Consider the following 17,386-nt stretch of genomic DNA (forward strand, 5'->3'; position numbering starts at 1 on the left):
TTCAAATGTTATTGTAAATCATTACTTCCTCACCAGCTAAATCACAACTGCCTAATACTCTGTATGCCCTCCCATAGAAATGTCACTAACTTGTGAACACGTTGGAGTTTGGAGCCACGTGGCCCTGTGGGACGGAGGGAAGCGCAGGAAACATGAGGGGCCATCAGGCACCCCAGGAGGGTGATGCCAATCCCTGACTCGGCTGCGCAGCTCCTGTGTTTTCATAGCACTGTACGCCTCTGCAAAATGCAAGGCCTTTGGGAGCTTTTTGATAAGACGCTAAGCTTGAGTAACCTAAATGAAAGCATGTCCCTGATGCAGAAGTTTTCAGGAGGATAAAGGCAGCGAGTGTTTAGCTTTGGTTGAATGATGCCTTTGAGTTATGCAGGGAAACGTCTTCCAAACTGCCCACCTGGGACAGTCAGCAGACCATCACAATAAACTGCTCCAGAGCCACCCTGGGTGAAACCTCCGAATCCTCCTTGGGTTATGCGTGATGGCAGCCCACGGGTGCATGGCCAGAGGCATGTCTATGAATGGGGGGGAAAACTCCCTCCCCTTGGAAAACAAACATATCACCTCTGAAAGGCAACAGCCGCTGCAAACAGGAGGGAACGCAAGTCCCACATCCATTTCTTGACTGAGGCTCCACTTTGTGCTGGAAGGCACCTATGGGCTGCTTTCACCTATTTATTTTACACAAAGAAGTGCGGGAGAAAAACCTCAGGACAGTCTGTCTGCAGAGGCAGTAACTCCTTAGAGAAGTGTACAGTGGGGATGTCAACAGAGAATTGGTAGCTCGTTCCTTTTTTTCCTGCCTTTAGATCATGACTTAAAAAAAAAATTCCTGTGCATCACGTATTCTTTGTCCTTGCTGCCTGTGCGAGAATCACAGTCAGCAGTTCTGTAGGTCATTTAGAGGGATTTTATGGTAATAATATGCAAGTGAAAGCAGTGTTTCTTTTGATGGATCTGTTTAATGCAATAGTACTTTTACACTTTAAAAAATAAGAAGAGCGAGCTTTAATATTATCTCTTCAGTCCATAGTAAGCATAAAAACCAAAGTCAAAGCATATTTAAGATCTTACTCTTTCTTAACAGAGCTATCTTGGCCAAGGAGAGGAAATAGGGCTTGCAATCTGGCTTCAAAGTAAATGGACAATTTTGGATTTGGGGTGACGGTGGAGTAAGGAGGTGGGGATGATGGTGTGAATGGGAAAATGAAATCTTCAACAGAATCGCAACTGCCATAAGTATAGCTGTAAGAGGGCCCAGAGACCAGCAAGGGACTTACACTGGCTGGGCTGTCCTATTCCCCACACAGAAACTAAGACCAGTGTTTGTGTACATTGTTGTGTATTCTCCTTAGTCTCTTTCCCCCCCCCCCCCCACTTGTGCATGAGTAAGATTTTAATTTTAGAAGAAACTCTGGTAGTCTTTTGTGGGCAGTTTGGAGGAGGGGAGATGAAGGATGGTATTTTTGTTTCTGCATACAAATGCAGGGAAGTTTGAGCTCAGCTGGTGAGGCCACCATCAGACAGGTATCACAAGCCTGGTTTGCATTTAACTTCCCAAGGCTTTATTGAGAAGAGAATATGCAAAGTCACCATGCATGGGCAGGCACAGAGCTCATACCATTCATAGAGGTTTGTCAGTATGTGAATTGTACGCCAGTACACTCTACACTGGTTTGTCTGACCACGCCACCTCCTCCACACCACGCTGGACCTGCTCACATGCCTGTGGTTCCAGCGCCTCCAGAAAGTGGCTCTGCAGCCCTAGGTCCCTTCCCTCACCCATGGTTAGACAGGAGGGCTCCCGGCTCCAGCTCCTATTGTGATGTGGCTCTGCGTGAGCAAAACCTGTTAAAAAGCGTGCAACTGTCTTTGCAGCTCTGCACGGGCCAGCATCTACCTGGATTGTAGAGGAATCTCGCTGACCAGATTAATTCATCCAGAGGCTGAATTTCCTTCGTGTTGTGCTTCTTCGATACTACTGAAAGGGACTCGTCTAAAAATGGGATGATCTTTTGATGGGTTTAGCCACGATGAAACAGGTAACTGAACTGATCTCACTAGTCCAGATATGGACCCAAGGCACCTGTACCAGTGCCTGGTGCAAAAGCAGAGAGAAAAGAGCACAGAGTTTCTTTAGACTCCTACTCCTCTGACCAACGCTGAGTCCAAAAGACACCCCTGCCTGCTCTGTTTGTTTGTTTGTTTATTCAGCACTCGTACACCCCTATTTACTTACTGACGCAAGGGACATTGGCTCATTTGGCAGCCTGTAATGACAGCTTAAGGTTCACCACCCTGTACTAATTCTGTGGTGTTAAAAATATAAGTTTTTCCAAATGAAGATCAGCAGTAAGCAAATGGAGGGAACGTCTCATCTCTATTCATGGTGTGTTTGCTTTGTCCCACACCTTTGTTTTGGGAGTTGCTGTTTTCATAGAAAATGAGTACAAAGCTGGGTAAGTCCAACTCAGGTCTTTCTAAGTATGTTTTCTGGGGATTATCACGGTGGCTGAAAAACAAGCCACTTCTCACAGCCAAAGATTTGAACTGAAAATGAGGTCGAGAAACATTGATTACAAGATGCACGGAGGCCTTTCAATTAAGATTGGCCACAATGCCATAGGATGGTTATTACTGGTCAGACACTTCCTGAAATGCTCAACGACTCCCAGAGAGTGCTGTCAGGAGCTAAATTTACCAACATTTCTGTGGGGTTTTTAAAAGTAATTCTTATTCTGGTCCATCAGCCACAGTATCGGTGGTGGTGAATATTTTTCCCTACAGTGGTACAAGGGAAAATAACCAGAAGAATAGTAAATGAGCTATTTATAAAGAGATACTGCAATGCACACTCATCTGCTTCTGATGAGATGTTCTGGCCATCAGTAAAACCATGAGGGATTAGAGGAGAAAATGGCTTTGTGTTTAATTTCATACTTTGATTGTTAATCTGCAGCATTTGACCTAACACTGTTCCAACATTTGAGCCTTGGAGACATTTGTGCAGGTGAGACTTTCCTTGGTTGCTCTCTCCTGACTGCTGAGGTCAGATGGATGGATGGGAGAGGTCCTGTGTGACACATTAAATAATAGCTGTTCATGGTCGGTGTTTGCCACTTCCACTCACAAGCAAAAGCCCTTTAACCCCCCTGTAAGTAAGTAGTATGCAATATGCATTTGCTGTGGACCTGCCACTGCAGAAGGATTAATGATACTCTCGTATTTTCAGTTGATGTCTGCTCCGTTGCTATGGTGGGCTTGTAACACTTCTAAATTATTTTTTTTTTTTACATTTCAGTAAAGCTTTCGATACTGTCTCTCACAGTATCCTTCTGGACAAAATGTCCGGCATACAGCTTGACAAAAACATAGTGCGATGTGTGAGCAACTGGTTGATGGGTCGGGCCCAAAGAGTTATGGTAAATGGGGTTACATCAGGCTGGCAGCCAGTCACTAGTGGGGTTCCCAGGGCTCAATTTTAGGGCCAGTTCTCTTTAATGTTGTCATAAATGACTTGGATGTAGGACTAGAAGGTGTCGTGAGCAAGTTTGCAGATGACACCAAATTGGGAGGAGCTGTTGATTCCGTTGAGGGTGGAGAGGCCTTGCAGAGAGATCTGGACAGATTGGAGAACTGGGCAATCACCAACCGCATGAGGTTTAACAAGGGCAAGTGCCGGATTCTGCACCTGGGAAGGGGCAACCCTGGCTATACATAGAGACTGGGCAACGAGACGCTGGAGACCCCCAAGTCCCTTTCAGCATGGCTGGTCTTGGTTGACAGCAAGTTGAACATGAGTCAACAACAGTGTGCCCAGGCTGCCAGGAAGGCAAGCCGTATCCTGGGGTGCATCAAGCACGGCATTGCTAGCCGGTCTAGGGAAGTGATTGTCCCACTCTACACTGCACTGGTGCAGCCTCACCTCGAGGACTGCGTACAGTTTTGGGTGCCACAGTACCAAAAGGACATAAAACTATTGGAGAGTGTCCAATGGAGGGCAACAAAGATGATGAAGGGTCTAGAGGTGAAGACATATGAGGAGAGGCTGAAGTCCCTTGGTTTGTTCAGCCTAGAGAAGAGGAGACTGAGGGGAGACCTCATCATGGCCTACAACTTCTTCACCAGGGGGAGCGAAGGGGCAGGCACTGATCTCCTCCCTCTGGTGACCAGTGATAGAACCCATGGGAATGGAATGAAGCTGCGACGGGGGAGGTTTAGGTTGGATATTAGGAAAAGGTTTTTCACTGAGAGGGTGGTTGGGCACTGGAACAGGCTCCCCAGGGAAGTGGTCACAGAACTGAGCTTGACTGAGTTCAAGAAGTGTCTGGATAATGCTCTCAGTCATATGCTCTGATTCAGCTGGTCCCGTGTGGAGCCAGGAGTTGGACTCGATGATCCTTATGGGGTCCCTTCCAACTCAGGACATTTTATGATTCTATAAAATGTTTGGGAATATTTGGTGAGGTTTTTTTCAATGGAAGTAAATATTGACTTTCAGTAGGGATAGACAGCCCTCTGTGTTGTCTGAAGTTGAAAGTCCTTTGCAATGCTAAACTAACGGTCTATTTGAACTCTTCTCTGTGGTTTATCGAAGTCGTTTAGTGTTGCATCACTGTTGGGTAGTTCAACTTATATCCATCTTTAAAAGTAACTTGCTTATCCATTCAGGTATGAATTGGTTAAACCAGGTAGACATTGCTGTCATGCTGATAAAGAAGCAGTGTCAGGTCCTGGCCATGGCTGGGACCTCTCTAGCTGGGGATTTGGCTAGTGAGAGCCCTGCTGGGCTCTTGTGTTTATGCATACTCAGATTTATTGAAGAACAAATAAAAGTGCCGTTTGGCCTCCAGCATATTCTGGTGATTAGTATGTGGTCATGTTTGAGTTTGGGATGAATAACCACCTAAAGTGACTTGCGCCCTCTCAGTGAAGAATTTCCTCTCCAACCCCACGTGTATTTCTGCCAAAGTTAACCTGAAACAGGCTTACAGTGGCTTTATGGGCCTCCAGGTTGTAGTATCTTCTCATGGTGAGATGGAGAGGCATGGATGGTCGCTGAGGTTTGCTACGGGAGTTGGCTATATGCAGTAGAAAGTGTAGTCTTGTGTCTACAGGTCCATAATCAGGACTGCCTGTTAACACTGCTTTTGGGGAACACAGGATCAACCAAAGCAGTTGCAAGCAAAGACCAACACTAGGTACTTCTGTCTTGTGCACTCTTCCTCAGCTTGGACATGGGGCTTTTCATGTCCTAGTGTGGTGTGAGCAGAAACTAATTACTATTCTGTGAGGCAAATAAGCATGTATGCACACATGTAAATTATATGGTGAACCAGATGCCCTTCTCCAGACAGCTTTCTGAAAAATGACTTCATATAGGAAAGTTGTATTTTTCACGTCTGGCTCTTGAACATTGTTTTTCAGTTACATGGTACTTTCTGTAATTAGCAATGAAAATTCAGGCACAAGAATATAGTGTGTGTTTGTTCCATGAAGAGCTGGGACCATTTTGATATTTTGCAAAAAAATGAAAAGCTCATTTAATACCCGTCCAGCTATTTATACCTCTTGCACAAACTTAAGCATAACAAAAAATGCAACATAACTCATGAAGCAAAGGAGCGTCTTTGCCAAGTGTAATATTTGTATTTGGAAACATGGTCTATATTGTATGAAGCAGTAGCCTTCTAACTGCCTCCAAGGTTTCTTTTGGCTGATGTTTATCCAAACAGTCTTACTCTTCATTCATTTTAATGGCTGAGAGGGAGCTGAGTGTTTTTACACTGTGAGACTGGCATAGCTCAGTCTCTGCTTTTTCGGCTGGCACCGAATGCCCTCCTCCGCTCGCCCAGGCGAGCGTGGTGCGGTGAGCCCCACAGCGTGCCGACGGTGGGCTTATGTGCGCAGCCCCCATGCGCAAATGTGTACCTGTTCTGCCGCTCCTCAATTGCATCCCAAAATTTTGCGCACTGATGTCTCTTATTCTGCCTTTGATTTTGCCCTACATGTCCTGCGGATCTGGCACGATGGAAACGAAAGAGTCATGGCACCCTTGTTTAAAGGAGGCAATGCCCTTTGCTGTCGTGGCCATGGGCAACTTGAGCAAAACCACTGGATGTGGGAGAAGCACTTGCACCGGTGCCACCAGCGAGGGGAAGACTTCAGAAAGTTTGGAGAGTTTGCAGCTGGGAAGTGTCCATGGACTCCTGCTCTGAGAATGATAGTGGTCAGGTAGAGAGTGAGAAGTAGGTCCTTGCTTTTTAACTACCTGATGTGGTAACACGTGGGGACTTCCTTACCTCATATGTGAGGCTGGTGTCTTTGTCACTCTTTTCCCCTCTAGAAGAGGTTAGGAAATATTCCTAGCTCTTTTTTTCCCTCTTTGAGTTCTCTTTTTAAAATAATATTAATTATTAATAATAATCCAATAGAAGTAGTGTTGTCTGGACTGCATTTAAGCCTTATCACTTTGGCAAGCTTAATTAATTTAGGGACCTACATATGAAGTTAAGCACATGCCTAAATGACTGCAGGAGAAGCTTTCCAAATTCTTGCCCTGACGAGCCCAAGACATCAGGATGTATTTCAAGGGGTCTCTTAAACACAAAATAACTAAACTTTTGAGAATGGTACAATTAGGAATAAGGTACAATTGCTATGCAAAGCGGTGGGAGCAAGGAGTGGGGAAGACATGAGTCATTGAAATGTGAGTCAAAGAGGCATATTAATAATGGAATCTTGGGAAGAAACAAAGACCAAACCACATTTCTCTCTCTACTTTTCCCATCTCTCAGTTATATAGCATGTTACCATAGGCCTTGCTGGTCCTGCAACTATCACAGGAGCCATTTCTTCATGTGGATGAGTTGTTCCTGAAAAATGCAGTTGGCACAGACCACTCTTATTTTTCACACAAGGAATGCAGGTCTTCCTGTTCCACATATTTTTCTTCAATGAGCGTAGTTATTGTTGTCACTGGGAGGAAAATCCTCTGTCTGTCTGCTAAAATACTTGAGAGGGGGAGATAAAGCATGAAATCTTTTTGTTGTGGCTGAGGATTTCCTCTGCAAGCCTCCACTTCAGTGATTCACTGCTCTTTTCCAAAAGAAATGCAAAGCTGGGATGGGTATTAATTACGATTTGCAGTCCCAGGCTAAATCCTCGGCCAGTGTAACTTTAATGTTTGCCGGCACCTATGAAGGAGATTTAGGCTGACTTTGGTGGTCAGAGCTCAAGTATGTGCCACCTCCTCATTCTGCTCTGGGCTCAGGGATGTGTTATCATGCAGCCTTGAGGGCGCTTCTCAGTGCCACTGGCGCTGAGGGGGATTGCCAGGTCTGGGGCATCGTTTGTGCCGTCCCCTTCAGTGTTTGCATGGCAAAGCTCAAGGCGCTACCTGGCAAACTCTCTTCAGAAGTCACCTGCCAATCTGTATCGCAACATGGAGTCTGCTTTTGTATTTTTTTCTTTTAGTGCAAGAAAACTCTGCAGCTGATGGAGTCATAATAAATTTTGGCAGGGTTGAAGCAAAAAAATACAGGCAAGCATTCTGATTTTTCTCTAAAGTTAGAGCTATTGTTCATCTGGGCAACTTTTTGTGTACGAAATGAAGGCAGAGATCTGTGTTTTGGGGGAGAGCCACACTGTGGATAAGTGCAAAGGAATTCTGCCACAGCTTTGCCATGAATTATATGTTGTCTGAAGGGTTTAACAATATCACAAAGTTCATCAAGAACAGGAACACTCATTTTCCTATCTTTTTCTGCCAGCAAAATGAACAAGCGATTTAGCTTCCTTAAAGAAATTCCATCCGGTAGCTGTGCCAGCTCTGTCTTCCTCATGTTCGTGTGCGTTTGCTTTGTTCCTGATTCCCAGATGGATTTCTGAAAATGGCACAGGGTTGCCAAAATGCATCTGAAGACACATATCATCAGTATGCACAAATTGTAAAGAATGCAGACCCTGGAGCGATGTGTGATTTCATCAAAAGTGACTTTCCAGCTACGCTGAAACCTTTCATGTCTCTTGTGCAATCTGCAATGCTAAAGCAAACAATTTGAGTGCCAGATTGTCATAAGTATCTGAATACTTCAACTTATTAAAGGGCCACAATCTTATCAAATCAGAGAAAATATGAAATCTCTAAGAAGATTAAGCTGCTATAAATACACCCAGGTAGATATAATCTATTTCTCTCCCCTACAAAAAAAACCCCAACAAACACCCAAACACCTTTAAACCTATCAAGGCTTTTTAATTAAAGTACCAAGATATACTTGCCAAACCTTTGGGTTTCTGGAGCCCTTGGGCCACATTTTTTGTGCAGTGCTCTACTTCTGGTGGTGTCAGTGGAGTTTTTTCAGTGTCTCACCTGGGAAAGAGCGAAGAGATATTTTGGATTTTTGATGGAGCTGTGTAGCGTTATTGCCTATTTTTTGGTTTGGATATGGCAGTCTATATAATCTTAGGTAATGAAAATGATAAAAAATAACAGAGGAAAAAATGGATTCTGGATGAGTTACGGAAAGTTTTCAAAAGGGTGGGTTGGCAGTAGGGAGGTACTCTGTAGTATACATTGAAACTGAAACAAGCGCAGGAGTTTGTTGGAGCTGGGGCGCACAGGGACAAAAATGTGTACACAAAAGTGTTACACAAAAGTGTACCCTTGCAGAGAAACCCCCATGGTTTGGGCACCACATTTCACAGAAAATGACAAGAAATGAGGGCATGAGAAGAGGAGAGAAGGCACAAGTGCAGGAGAGACAAGGGGGAGGGCATGTTGCAGTAACAACCTCTGGCTGCCTAGAGGACGGCTGCAAGGAGGAAGGGAAGGCGAAGGCGTTGCTCTCCATGTCTGTGAGCCATAGAAAAGGGTGCAGGGCGTGTGAAGTAGAAAGGAAGGAGGCTTATGCAAAAACTTGCTGGTGAGGAAGATAGCTTCCTCAGGTGTGGAGCAAAACCTCCATCAGCGGAAACTTCTGAAAATATATGGAATAAATCTCTGCTAGAAACGCTGTGTTTGACCTGCTTTAAGGCAGGACAGTGGACTGGAGTCACTTGTGAGAGCTGCTCGAGCCCGACTTTTTTCACATTAGTAGCACTTGCTGCAGCCACTGACTGTTGTTGTAGTGCCTTTCATAGTGCCACTTTGGGTATGGTGCCCGCCCCCCCCCCCCCCTTTTCCAGGCTTGGGAAAAAATATTAAATGCTCATCAAGTTTCAAGACAACAAATTAAGTAGGTCACGTCATAACTTTGCCAGCTGATTTATTTTAAAAGACTAAACCAATAATGAATTCCATACAGCCCATAGTCTCTTTCGGTAAAGACGCCATCTTCTCTTCAACTCAGTTTACGGTGTTAGGAGGTTGGTATTTTCATGGCACTTCAACTTAAAAGGAGATTTTTATGAAGACACTTCAGTTGCTTGCTTTCTTCTGTGTGTGGTTTTTTTTTTTTTTTAAAACAAATTAGGAAGGTTTTTGTGTTCAAAGGCCGTGCTTATATTCTGGTTGGAAACTACTTTTTTTTCTTGCTGAGGATTTCAGCTGGATCAGCTTCCTGAATTGAATTGCTGAATTAACACTAGGGTGAACGCAAGGGCTGGCAGGAGAGAGGCAGTGAGCACATCTGGCTGGAGGCAGGGGGTAAGGAAAAGAGACAGTCTGGGTGAGGAGAACAAAGCTGACCCCTGGTCGCTTTTCTGAGGGTCTACCTACACCACCAAAGGAGCTCACAGCCGTGGGGTGGAAACTTGTGAGCAATGGCAATGTAAAGGGACAGCTGTCCCCGGAGCTGATTTTAAGCCATCACTTTTGTTTTCCTTCCAGACCCTGTGGGGATGTCCCTCTCTGAGGTCGAGACATCTCTGCCGCAGCAGCACCCGCAGGTGTTTGCTCCCCCTTTCCTCTCCCCTGGTGCTGTTCTTGTTTTTCCCAAGCAAAAGCCTGTCGCTCAGACCCAGTGCAGAACAGAGGCAGGATCCGGTCCTGGCTAAAGGCCGTCCATCCTGCTGCGGCTCCTGTGGTCGGGCAGGAGTTTGGTCCTGGCGAAGGCTTTGAAATCTGCTGAGCACGGGGGGATCAGAAAAATGCTGCCCAGCTTGAGCCAGGACATGCTGCAGCCCTTGCTTCTGTATGTTTTGCATCCCACAGTCGGTGCTGTTTGCAATCTGCTCACTGGCGAAGGTGTCCTGTGCCAGCAGCTTTTGCTGGTGGAGCTTTCGCGGTGCTCATCCCTCTTCCTCTCCCTTCTCTCTTCTTAATTTATCTTTCAAAAGGAGCTAGGGGACAGGGGCAGTGAGAAGGTGGGTTGGGAGCTGATGTGGCCAGCGAGGCAGGGGGAGGCAGCACCATATCCAAGGGAGGTAGACAGGACTCACAGCCCCCCCTGCCCAGCCCTTTTTTTTTTTCCCCCCAAATCCTGGCTATCAACAGAGAAGGCTTTATGGTTGGTGTTGCAGGGGAGGTTGTATGCCAGTGTGTCCCCACCTCTGTGTCCATACCTCCTGTTTGCTTTGTTGCTCTGTGGCTGGTTTGCGGCCAATACCTGCAGAGGCCATCTGCCTGAGCCCTCTCTGGCATCCAGTGGGAGTTGATGGATGGGGGCTATGCCCCAGCTGCCCACCCATGCCCATCAGAAGGGTTTTGCCAGACCCAAACAATCCTCTGTGAAGAAAATACATGTCCTCTGTGCTTTCATCATATGCATGCTTACACAACTGGCTTTGTGACTCATCCTTTTGGCTTCTACGATTGCATTTAATAAACTGAAGGCTGAGGTTTCACTCCACAGAGAACAAAGCCCTCCTGGATGCAGGACAGCATATCATCGAGCCACCCCGTGAGCAGCACATTCCTGAAAGCTGCTGAGAGCAAATGTCTGTGCTGTCTGCACTGTCTGCGTGCACCCTGTTTTGTACTCTTTGAGGTGCAGGGGATTCGTATGTGTGCTTCTTTGAGGTGCGGGGCACAGGTTTCTGCCTTGCACAAGCTGGTGGCTGCTCAGTTTCTGTCTAAACTGATGGTGGGAATGAGACATAATCACTGAAATCTTAGAAAATATCAGCATTAAAACCACTTATGTTCCAGTGATCTTCCCCAGTAGTGCTTACACCTTCAGAAGTAAGATGGAGATCTATGGGAAAAGTGATTTACAGTCAGTTTCCAGTTTTGCCACAGCCTTTCCTCTCTGACTTTGGCCAGGTTAATTCTCTTGACACCAGGGGTTTCCCTAAAAATCATAAGGATAATATTGATTTTCACGCTTTAAAGCTGTGGGGGAAATTGGCTCACGAATATTAGTAGTAGCTGAGACTCCTGAGAGAGACTTTAAAGAGGTTTTGCATTGTGGCATAGGAACGTACTGAGTATGCAGAACAATGCAAACCATACCAGGTATGGTTGTGGTCCTGCTGCCTAAGCCTGCCTGTCCCACCTGAAGGTGTGTAGGGGCTGACTATTGCTTGTAAGAAGCATCGGCAGATAATCAATTTTGTTTTTAACGCTCATGTGGGAAGGGCTGTATTAGTGGAAAGACCCCAGCTTCTTCCCTGTCTAATCTGGAAATTCTGCCTGTGGCAGAGGAATGCTCTCAGGAAGGAGTTATATGAGCTTTGCTATATGGGTATAGTTAAGCTAACAGCTCGTAGTCCCCTGAAGCCCTTTAGTTACATGCCAATAATCTAATGAAGTTTGCATTACCATTGCCTATGGTTATAGGCAAGTTCCTTTGCATGGAAGTACTAACAAGCCTCACCCATATGTGTTTGTGTGGGATCACCAAGCAGCAGCAGCACAGCCTTTATGTTTGCTCAGGCTTTGAGCTCTTTGTTTAGCAGCACCAGTTACAGCTGGCTTTTGCAGCCGTGCTGCGTGTCCATGAGAATTGAACAGGGACCATCAAATGGTCCCAGTTAGCTATGGTCCAGTTAGCAATGGTGCCAAGATAGCTGATGCTGTTTCCTTCCCCGGGAGAATCTGAAATAGTGCAAAATGTGCAATATTTCATTGGCCATTTCTTACTTTTTCCTCCCTTGATGAAACCATCTCACCTTTCTTTCCAAATTTCTTTCATTGCCAGGGTGCAGTGCAGTGGGGGTGTGCAGGTGAGGCGCTCCAGCGCCAGGTGAAGGGAACCACCGGGTTGTCAGCAGATGTCTGCCCAAGGAGGGAAAGAGCCCGTGGTCCCGGCACGGGACTGAGGAGGCCACATATTGGCACGCTGCTTCGGTTTTCTTATAGGCTCCTCTGTAACCACTGCCAGCTCTGAAAACTGCCCTCTATTTCCAGTTCTTTGCTTCCTAAACCATTTACTTTGCAAAACTACTGCAGAGTTTGATTCACAAAAGTGCTCTGAGGCCTCGGGTGTGAAATATTATGACAAAAGAAGGCGTTCCAGCTCTTTATTACATTGCACGTTTTAAATCATGGAAAATTGGTCTAAAATACAATAAAATTAGCATAAAAAGGAATGCTTTCCAATTGCCTGTCAGGATCCCTTCAGTCTCATAACTGTTTTCGTGTGAAGCAACGAGTGTAATGCTTGTTGATAGTTGTTTGTTCCCTTGTTGTCTCGAAGTCACTGGAAGCAATTTACAAGTTACTCTTGCTCAATGTCTAGGAAGAGAAGAGAATGGAAAATGTTTACTAGTTTCTTTTTGGTAAAGAGTTGATTCCTGAAACAACGGACTGGGCTAAAGAGGATCTGAGCCTCGCCGTTGACTTTGGAGGGTGAAGGATCTGGCTCTTTGTGTCCTCACCGCTCGCCGTAGGTGGCACTGAGCAGAAATGCGGGTGTCAGGCCCCATAAGCCCGTTGCTGTGCCTGCGTGTTTCAATGTCCATTTCTGGTATTCCCATCGAGGAGAAGGTTGTTATGGAAAGAGTTGTTGAGTGAAGGACAAGATCATTTATTGTTTGATACTATGTGTCGGTACAGAGTATCTGTTCCTCCAGTGTGCAATACAGTCCCGTTCATCTCACCTGCTCCTGCACTGCCTGTGCCACTGGCCCTTTACTGCCAAAACCCAGCATTTTGTTCACCTTGTGCAAATCTGAAGACAGTATTCAAACCCTTCCTGATCAGTCAGGGTTTGTTTTCACACATTGTTTTCGTGTATGCGTGTTTCCTCACTGAATGAGGGATGGCATTTGGGGCTGCAATGCAGTGACAGAGTTTCTGAGGGCGTTTTAAACTGCACTTTCCCTTCACAACCTGCCCAGGGACACTGACCCAGAGCTTTGGGGGAGAGACATGATTGTCTCCTGGGGATTGCATGTCTCCCACAGCACTGAAAGCATCACAGTTTGTTCTTTTTGACTTCCTGCAAACGGTCTAATTATATGAAAGAGTATTGTTCTCCATTTGGTCAGAAGATGTATTCTTAGCTAAGTTTACCTAATGCTTCCCTGATTTGTGTGGGTTTTGCTCTTTTTTTTTTCCCCCCTCCTTGAGCTGGACAGCAATGTGATCTTAGTCCAGCAATCAAACATGAAAGAGAGCCCATATGTATGAAGTACCCTCCTCATGCTGGAACTTGTCCAGAAGAGACAAATTGTCTTCATGCAGGAGGTCTGGTTTTGCCTCTTGCCATTAAAAAGAAGAAAAATCCGGCATGAGAAGAGTCTTGGGGTAAGTCAGGGCAATGCAGTGGACATTGCCAGTGGTGCTGTCAGACCCGAGAGCTCAGAGATGCAGCGATGCCTCTGCCATGTGCGACCACATTTGTGCAAAGCTGACACAGGGCAAGTTAGAGGCAGGAGGGGTCCTGTCACTTGTCCCCTGGACCCCAGGGTGAGCAGCAAACATACTGACATGGTGTCTTTCGGAGGAGGCTTTCAAATGGTCCTCGTTGGTTGCAACAGCATTCACTGAAGTCCACACCTGGCTCTACCTGAAAAACTCAGCCAGTGGGTAGAAAAGCTGGGAGTGCTGGTACAAAGATGGGCCTGGCAGCTCTTGGCATTTTTGGGGGTGCAATGATGTCATTTAGCTGTGTGTGGGGTGATGGTGCTGCTGTTCCCCTTCTTTGGTTTGCTGCCAGACAATGAACCACTCTGGAGGGCTCTGGCTTTGAAGAGGTTGGAGAGCAGCTATATGCCTGCTGAAAATGGTGGGAAATTTTGCAGAAGGCAATTGGTGGGAGAAACAGGTGGATATTCCTGGGAGGAAAAATCTCGCATCTGTATTTCTAACCAGGCTGCCCAACCTAGCAATGATAGATGCAGTTGTGTTTGAGGTTGAGGTTGGGTCAGCATCCTGTCCCACCTCCAGCCTATCCACCTCTGGTGGCTTCGTGCCTCCTGTGTGCTAGGAAGATGGGGCCAGGTGTCCTTTTCCTTGCAGGGAAAGAGGCTAGTTGCAAAGTGACCCAAGCCAATGCCTGTGCTCTGTTGTGCAGCCAGTGGTGCTGGGAGGGGGGCAAACCCACTGTCCTGGGTGGTTGATATGGGCGTGAGAGAAAGAGGGTTGACCTTTTGAGCAAAAGCCACATTAAATTACAGGAATACTAACGGCTGTGCCACTATGGGAAAGGGCAAAACATAGTTATTTGTCAAGGTTAACCACTGCCATCGACCTCTCACAGACAGCTAAAAGCTGTGGTGCAGCTACCACTGTGCTGCGGCCTCTGTGAGCATGAGGCCATGTGGGCTGTTATTCAGGAAAAGAGGCTCAATAACTTTTCCTCCCCTTACACCTACCAGCTGTACCTTTTAATGTGGCTTTTCTGGTATTCGGTGTACCTAGTGGTGATTAAACATGTGGTGAAATAGTTGGGGAATGGGTCTGTGAGTGTATGGCGAGGCAAGGGAAGACCTCTGCCTGCTGGGGATGTAGGCATCACTTCAGCATTTCCTTTGGTAGGCTTCTTTTCAAGACTTGCTTCATTTCTTCTCATTTTTCCCTTCTCTGAGGCCATTGTCCTTCAGGATATCATTACCCACATGCTGATTTAAATTTTGGTGACCCTTAATGAGGCCACTTTGTAACTTAATGCACTGTTGTTTCCTCTCTGCACTGGCCAGAAATCATTTCCATTTCTGTTACTGCATCCTCTTTCCTGACCCGAAGAGACTCCTCCTGTTTCTATGCTCTTTTTCTGTGTGTTTCCCAGGCAGGTTGTATGATGATGGTTGTGTCAGAGAACTGGTGCATTGAGTTCAGGTCATTGTTGCTTTCAGAAGTGGTTATTGCTGCAGAGGCATGCCTGGGTGCGCCGGAATAGCCAGGACATTTGCACGTGAAATGAAGCTGAAGCCTCCTGGTGGGGGCTGGCTTTGGATGGAGGCATCATGCCAGGCTGGATCCCCTATCCACCTGGGGGGGGTGACAGGGACCGCGGCAGTCCTGGTAAGCTGCTTGACCTTTGCCCTCACACTTCTTTGGCAGGCAGGAGGAGTACGAAGCCAGGCTGTGCCATGGTTTGAAGGTGCTCTCCATTGACTGCCTGACAGTAAATGCTGCCAAGGAATCCCTGTGTCCACCTGGTCAAGTACATTTGCACCTTTCCCATCTTCTTACCTGACTCCAAGAGCCCTACTCGGCCAGGTAGGGCTTTTCCCAGGGCCAGCTGTGCCCTGGCTCTGTTTTTTGTGGCTGAGTAACATCCCCTCAAGAGCTGCCCTTGGGAAGTGGGGTAGGGGGATGGCTGCAGCTTGGCTTTGGGGTTAAGCACACATGGGTTAAGCACAGCTGTGCAGAGGCAGGAGCCAGCCCAGAAGGTGGTGCTTGGAGTGGGAGCTGGTTCCCAAGCCTTCTCTGCTCCCGAAACTTTCTGACTCATATCCTGCATCTATCATCATGGTGTGCAGATGCTGTCCCTTGCTTCAGGCATGTTTCGGAGTCATACCAGAGCCCTCCTGGAATACATAGAGTGAAGCACTGTTCCACCCTAAGCGAAGCATTGGTTAGGACCGTAATAAACGGCAAACTCTGACATTTAACACATGTAATGTCGTTTGCGCAGTTTTAAAAAGGAAATATTATCTAAGCGCTCCTCTGAAAACTAGAGCCACCCACACTTAGTTTTGTTAGGTTTGGCCGGTCTGACCTGTGTAATATTGCTATCACTTCCAGAATATAACATTCTGTATCCCTTATAAATTGTTCCATTTTACGGAATGAAAAGCTTCTCTGTGTGTTTAAAAATCCACCCCCCCCCCAATCCTTCTTGTGATAAAGAACAAATAAGGAAAAAATTTATAACTCCCTAAACTGATAGAAAATTAACACAGTCATAAACGGCATATGTGGCTTTAGCAATGCAGCTGAAAAGGGAAAATGAATAAACCTGCCACTCAGAAAGTAAAAGGCAGAGCTGAAGAATGACTGCTGCCATTTCAGCTTCCTGGCCCTTCTCCCTGCCATGCAAGTGCAAAAATAGCCTTATTCCCCTGTGCAGGCCGAAGAGAAGTGCTCTTCTGTAGGTCTGTTCCCACAGACACTGCACTCAGCAACGTATGGCTATAAAGTGCATGACTAGAGGATATCCTAAATTAATTTACATAGATATATAAATATATGCATGTGTGTGTATTTTGTATGAAATATGAAACCAGTGATTTCTTAGCCAACCCCTTAATTTGTCTGAAACAGTGCAGGCATAATGGAAACTGCCCACACATTTTTCCATTAAAAGTTACAAAGGGAAGGGAGGGGAGAACTGATGATAGAAAACCACATGCTCTCTCAGCTGTCACATAAATGCCGTGCAGCCAGGCAGCAACATATTCTCACATGCGTTTACTGGAAAAGGTGTCATCTTTATTCTGGTGCTTACTGCTGGTCTTCCTGCTCATTCTCTCCCTCCGAAGCAGTCTGGGCTCCGTGTGTATGGAGGGGAGGGACGTGGCCATGCTTGTATCTGCACAGGTGCATGCAGTGAGCATGAAGAGATCCGAGCTTGTCCATATCGGTTTTGCAGCCTTTCTTCTCTGCTTTACAAAGAGATAGTCTTGCCATGCCATTGCCCCTTGTGTGGCGTCAGATGATTGTGCAGGTGGCTGTATGGAGCCTGCAGAGTAACTTTGTGTGGATGGGTTATAACTGTCTCCCTGTCCTGCTAGCTTCTTGACCCTGCTAGGAATGGCACTCGCCACGTTTAGGAAGGGTTTCTGTGTGTCTGTCCAGCCTGAATGCGAGTAATTTTCTCCCAGACTGGATGAATGTGTGACTCTGTTCTGCCGAGCGTCAGCCAAGGCAGTGCCGCCCAGCAGACACCTACTGCAGCGAGCCCCGCTGGCTGCTGGGCAGCTCTAGGGGCGCCTTGACGGAGAAAGCAGGGAGGGGAGCAAAGGGGGAGGTTTGGGGGAGCATCCGCAATTCCTCAGGCCGTCACCACGAGGCGCAGGTGCTCCTCGCTGCCTTCCT

The sequence above is a fragment of the Grus americana genome, chromosome 3 (genome assembly GCF_028858705.1).
Source record: "Grus americana isolate bGruAme1 chromosome 3, bGruAme1.mat, whole genome shotgun sequence".
Classification (NCBI taxonomy): domain Eukaryota; kingdom Metazoa; phylum Chordata; class Aves; order Gruiformes; family Gruidae; genus Grus; species Grus americana.